Source organism: Cavia porcellus, unplaced genomic scaffold, assembly GCF_034190915.1.
Source record: "Cavia porcellus strain 051 isolate PalLab524CR breed Dunkin Hartley unplaced genomic scaffold, mCavPor4.1 scaffold_16, whole genome shotgun sequence".
In the NCBI taxonomy this organism is placed as follows: Eukaryota; Metazoa; Chordata; class Mammalia; order Rodentia; family Caviidae; genus Cavia; species Cavia porcellus.
The window spans coordinates 3,543,216-3,549,055 of record NW_026947499.1 but is presented as its reverse complement, the minus strand read 5'-3'; the positions used below and the strand labels follow the sequence as shown (position 1 = coordinate 3,549,055).

The following is a 5,840-nucleotide window of genomic DNA, read 5'->3' as shown; positions in this document are numbered from 1 at the left end:
ATCATGTGATTAAAACTTGAACACTATGCAAAAAGAGTGGTAATGAAATCGAGACCCTGGAACAGGCATAATTATATGGCTGAACTCTAAGCAGACCAAATCTCCCATTATTTGCCTTTATTTAATTTCAGATGAGATCTAGCATCTATACAAAAGAAGCGCTAGTACAACTAAGACACAGGGACAAACATCAGATGGTGAATTCCAAGCAGTGCAAATCGTTCACAATTCACGGTTATTTAATAGCTGATGAGATCTGACATCATTACTTTTCCACCTTTCTAAGTTCTGTCTGACAAGCGAACCGAGGTTTCCACACTTTGTTTTCTTCTGTCTTAGTGTTGCTGCCTTCGCCTTTGAAGAGCTCTTTGATTTTCAGGAATTCACAGCTGATCATCAATTCTGTGAATGCACAGATCAGTGGAATGGGATGCAGCCACCCTCACAGGTAGTCTAGGTTACATCCACTCCCTTGTCTTGTTCTCATCGTCGTTCTGTCACTCTGTCATTCTGCCCCCTGACCACAGCCCCAGATCTCTTCGGCAATGGATGATCTGTGTCATTACTGGAAGACCTGGAGGCTTGCTGAGCCAGGCGAAAATATCATAGGTCACCAAATTACTGTGCTTTTCCTGTCCTATCAGTCTTTCCTTCCCAGAAAAGTTTATAAATGTTAACTACTTGGAGAGTGATGTTTAAATGTCCAAATGAGTATTATCCTTGATGTTGTCACCTGGATGTCATCTCTGGGATGATTCTGAGCCTTCATTCCTTAAGCAAAGGACTTATCTGTGTCTCTACTGCTGTCTGTCTCCTTACCCTTCTCTCTTTCATCTTAGTCCTTTGGGCTACTACATCACAATACCAGAAGGTAGTAGAATTCTAAACAACAGAAATTTCTCATCATTCTGCAGTCTGGAAAGTCCAAAATAGAGGTCAGTAGATTCAGATTGTGTTAGGTAATTGCTTTGTGGTTCAGTTTTTTACTGTGTCCTGACATGATTGTAGGAACCAGGGTGATCTTAGAGGTGTCTTTTATGAGAACATGGATCTCACTTATGAGAGTCCTGCCCCATGACCCATTGACCTCTGAGAGGTCACAATGCATCCAAAATCACTTCTGTGTTAGTTGGCTGTCCTGCTGCTGGGATAAGATAGTAAAATACCTGACACCAGCACCTTAAAGGAGGTGGGATTTATTTCCTCATGGGCAGCAGGGCCAAGGAAGAAGGGCATGGTGGAGAAAGCTGCTCATATCATGGTGGCTGGGAAGCAGACAAGGTTGGAAAGAGCCAGAGTCCAGATATGGTCTCCAAGGCTAAGGAGATCCCCTATGGCTATGTCTTCCCATGACTCCAGAAAACAGCCACTTGAGCAGAAGATAGGTTTGTGTAATAAAAGGCCCTGTCTCCCAACAGACCAATAACAAACTGAGGAGGTCAGCATCTCCCCTCCAGTCACCTCACCACCAGGGACTTAATCCAGGTGACATCAGGATTACCTGGCTCACAGTCATACGGAAGACCACTTTGAACACACCAATCTGGGGATGGGTGAGTAACTCTTGACCTGCAGAAAATATTTGGCCAGAAGGAGAAAACCTTTCCTGTCCTACATCACAGAGATGCTGGAGGTGCTTGGTGTGGCACTGTGCTCTCTCTGGTGCAGGGTCAGCTTGACTAGCCTTGGAATCTGCCAGGGGCACTGATGCAGCACACTTCTGCATTTGTCTTAGGGGTCTTGGGGCACGGATTTAGGTGGTATGTGTGGTGCTGGGCTCCTGCTCTCTGGTGCTGTTCCCTCTTCTCTCCTTCCTGCCCACAATAGACAGGAGTATCCTCTACTATGACTTTCCTCCATGATGTCCACTGGCTTGGAGCCTGGAGACCATGGACTGAAACCCTTAAACCAGGAGCCAAATCAGACCTCTCTTCCTTTAAACTGCAGGCATCAGGCAAGCTGATGAGCACAAGTGTATCGTAACCTGCTCTGACCCATGCACAGCGTGGCAACACCTTGGAGTGAGCACGGTTTCAGCACGAACGCTTTGAAGCAAGAGCACTGGTGTTTCGAGGCATAGAAATTTCACTTAAAATGATTTACTTGCAGCTGAGGACAGCCCACCTGTGAATTCCTGTGTGGCTTTAACACTTAGTCCTTCATCACGCTTTCTGGTTCTGCTGTGGCCGGGGATCCCACACTTCGCTCTGTGCAGCCTGAAGCCCTTACAGGCCTGGCTGCAGCTTCTCTCCACCTGCTGCTGCCAGCTTCCAGATTAACCCTAAAGCCGCACTCCTGGGCACTCCCGGGGTCCCCTATTACCTCTGGCAGCAGCAGCACTCTGCCTCCAAGGACTTACTTGGGCTCACATTTTTCTTTCAGTATTTTGAATCTCTCACCAGCACTGCTGGAATGGAACAGCCAGGTTCAAAGAGACAGGAGATGGAGAGGTGAATTCTGGCAGGACAGAGAGGGCTCTTCAGATGGGGGCATTTCAGCTGGGATTGAGAAGACAAGTAGGAGTTCACCTCTGGGTTTAGATGGTATTTTTCATGACTACCATGTTTTAGCTTTGTTTTCTGAGAAGAGCGATGTAGTAAATTATTCATAATGAAGTAGTAACACTGTAACCATAGCGAAGGTTTCAGGTTGCTCTTTAACCTAAAACTGGAACCCAGGACAGGTAGTGGGAGAGGCTGATGCGGGAATGCACAGTCTTTGAGTACGGTGATTCTGGGGTAGGCGATCTGCTGGTCGGTTACTCAATAGGGTGCCTGTGACCTTCAGGTAAACACAGAGGTGGCCCAGTCTGACACCTGCTGAGCACCAGTGTGGGGCAGTCCCTACAGGCCAGATCAGGGTTGGCAGAAGTTCTCTACAGAAGGGCAGAGGGCAAACATGTTACACTTAGCTGGCCAGGTGGTGTCTGCTATTATGATTTAACCTCCCATGCTGTGGCTGAAATCAGATTGAGACGTGACACAAACAAGGAATTCTTTCCCCACCAGGCAGTGGACCAGGCTGGCCCTCTGGTGATAGCTTGGTGACTGCAGCTGAACACGATCCTCTTCTATTACGAAAAGAAAAACAACAGCACAAGTGCAAGGGGAGCAGGAGCAGGGGCAGAGGGAGCTCCTTGTGGAGACGGTGAGATCGTGGCTCTGGGAGGCTGCAAGGTCCAGGCCAGCCCCGAGCTGACTTCACAGTCCAGCTCAGCTCATGGAGCCCCAAGGCCTTTGTTAAATGTTAGTTACACACCGTACATTTAGGTCTGAGACTCTTCGTAGAGAAGGACAGCATCAAACAGAAGCCTTCCAAAAGCCTAGCCCTGGGTGGGTTTCTGGCAGTCCCCATCTCTTTTAAATCAACAATGGGGGCTCATCCCTGAAACAAAAGTGTAGTTGATCTATTTTCTCCCCAGACTCCAATGTTGGGGTCTATAGTTAGACCCCCAGTCCCCTAAATGGGTGCACGGTGAAGACTCAAAGGAATGAGACATGCAGCATGGTCTTTAGGGCTGCAAGAGGAGTGAGATCCTCGGCAGAGGATCTCCTAAGTCTGCTAGCTGGCCAGCTCGCTGACACTGGGCAGCCCATATTGAATTAAAACAAGCAAAGAACTGAGTGGACAGTGGAGGAAACTTGAGCAGGATCTTGGAAGGGGGTCAAGGGCCATTCAGAGCAACAGATGATGCTAATTAAGGAAAAATATCCAGGAAGTCTCCAGGTGGCCATAGCTGTGGCCTGTCTTGCCCCGTGAGGCGTCTACTCATTCTCAGTTCAGCTGTGCCTGGCCCATGCCACAGCCCCGCATGTGTATTCAACTTCAATGGCTCCAACACTTCCGGTCTGATTCCAGTAGAGGTGTGCCTTTGCTGGCAAGTGCAGATCCGGTTTCTAACCCAGGATCAAACTTACTCTCAGCAGCTGTAATAGTAACCAGAGGGAACAGGAGTCTTTCTGTTTAAAGGTTTGCCAATGTGATTTTCAAAATGTGTCGTTTCCAAAAACATTCTGAGAAGAAGTTGATCCTTCTAGCAAAGACTTTTCAAAGGTCACCTTAATAGCTGATGTTGGTGGGCATGGTCACTGGGTTTCTCAGGTCACTTTCCAGAATATTTCCCTGTCAGCTCGCTATTATTTCATTATTAATGCTGGTTTCTGCCATCAAGCCATGCAGATTGAAAGAGATCAAATGAACTTTTAAGGGTGATCTTCTCCTTTTCTCACTTCATCATTTCACTGAGCAAATTTCCATGATTTGAAAGGAAAGCATTTAATTTGGTTGGCTTTAACCAAGTAAAATTGGAGGAAGGGCCCTATGTCTTTGGGACGGTGTTTGTTTTACCGTGTGATTATGTGGCTCACCACATGCAAGGGCACAGGCACACACCACCATACACAGCTGGAGACTGTGACATGGGTGCAAGATCACTGACAGCAGGAACTGTCCCAGGGGAAAGTGCAGGACAGTGATGGACCGCAAGGCTGCCTGTGGGACGCAGGGGCCACAGAGGCTCTCAACACTTTCTGCTCATTTGCGGTGAACCTAAAGCCTGTCCTAAAGAGAGACAGGAAATCATAAAACCAGCGATGCAAAACTCGGGGTTCTTCTGAAGGTGGGGAAGCCCATCCAGTGAAGACAGCCTTGGAGCAGTGAAGACAGTGAATACAGGTGTTATTGCCTCCTCTGTTCACTCCTCATGGTTTGTCCTTCTGCTCTTATCAGATTAGACATTGGTGCCCATGGCCTAGTTCCAAGCCGCTCCTTAGCCCAGGTCCCTGTGATATTCAGAACCCTTTCATGAAGGAAGGGTCACGCTCACCCTACCATGTTCACCCTGGGGTTCTCTGGAGGATTTCAGCACAGACACTCCAGGTCCCAAGCATGTGCACTGCATTTGCACACAGAAGGCATAAAACCTTCATGTCAGTGCCTGCGGGAAGAGTGCCAGGATGCCTGTGTGTGGATCGAGTCCTTCACACCCCTGGGCCCAGTGTGTCCAGGAGGGTTAGGGTCCGGGATCTCTCTGCAGGCAGTGGGGTTTCAGGTGTTCAAGTCTGTCACAAGCCAGCTATTTGCAAATATCACCTTTTCATAACAAAAGCCATGTACTAGGTAATCTACATGTGGTTTAAGGTGTATATCACGGTCATTTTTAATAATAGACATTTTGCATCCTTGAGGAGTAAACTCTTACATGTGAGGTTCAACTCTGTTCCCTAAAACATGGTGAGACCTGAGAATTTTTCCTACTTTTAAAATGCAGGAAGTGAAGCCATGGAACAGAAGCTAATGCCTGGACCCACAGTTTCCCAAAAGTGTAGAGTTATCTAATAGGAGGAATCATACAGTTTGCAGAGATGAAAGCCAAGCCAAGGATCAAGCCCCAACAGGAGTAACTCAAAAACAAGGCCAAGCAGCAGTGTCCACTGCAAAGAAACAAGCAGGACAATGGGTGTTATTTCTCCCATGCTGTGGGCTTAAGGATTTGCCTTACATCACCTAGGGTCAGCTCCTCTCTCTTCTCTGAGTGGAGAGTTTTTACAGCTAAGTATGATTTCAAGCCCAATTAATATGCAGAGATTACTGCAAAATCACTTACTGTATAATGCCTGGCTGTGCTATAGTTTAACAGTTTGGCTATGGAAACTGAATTTAGACAGGAAGAAGACATCACTGATGTCCTTGACACTGTCCTTCATGTCAGGAACTGAGCCTTGGACTGCTGGGTGGTGCCTGTTCTGGACACATGCTTGGAGGTCACCCAGCAGTCTCAGGCTCACTCGTGTTCCCGTTCCTTTCTTTCTGTGGCGGGGAGTATGCAGGAGAATCAGCAA

General features: G+C 47.6%; 1 long non-coding RNA gene across 1 annotated transcript; it reads left to right on the top strand.

Annotated features, from left to right (window-relative positions):
* The first annotated feature begins 1,100 nt into the window (after positions 1-1,100).
* Positions 1,101-2,124, top strand: LOC134470779 (uncharacterized). The gene is made up of 3 exons (XR_010039939.1): positions 1,101-1,189; positions 1,419-1,553; positions 1,948-2,124. It is a non-coding gene; the product is annotated as an uncharacterized LOC134470779 (long non-coding RNA).
* Positions 2,125-5,840: the final 3,716 nt, after the last annotated feature.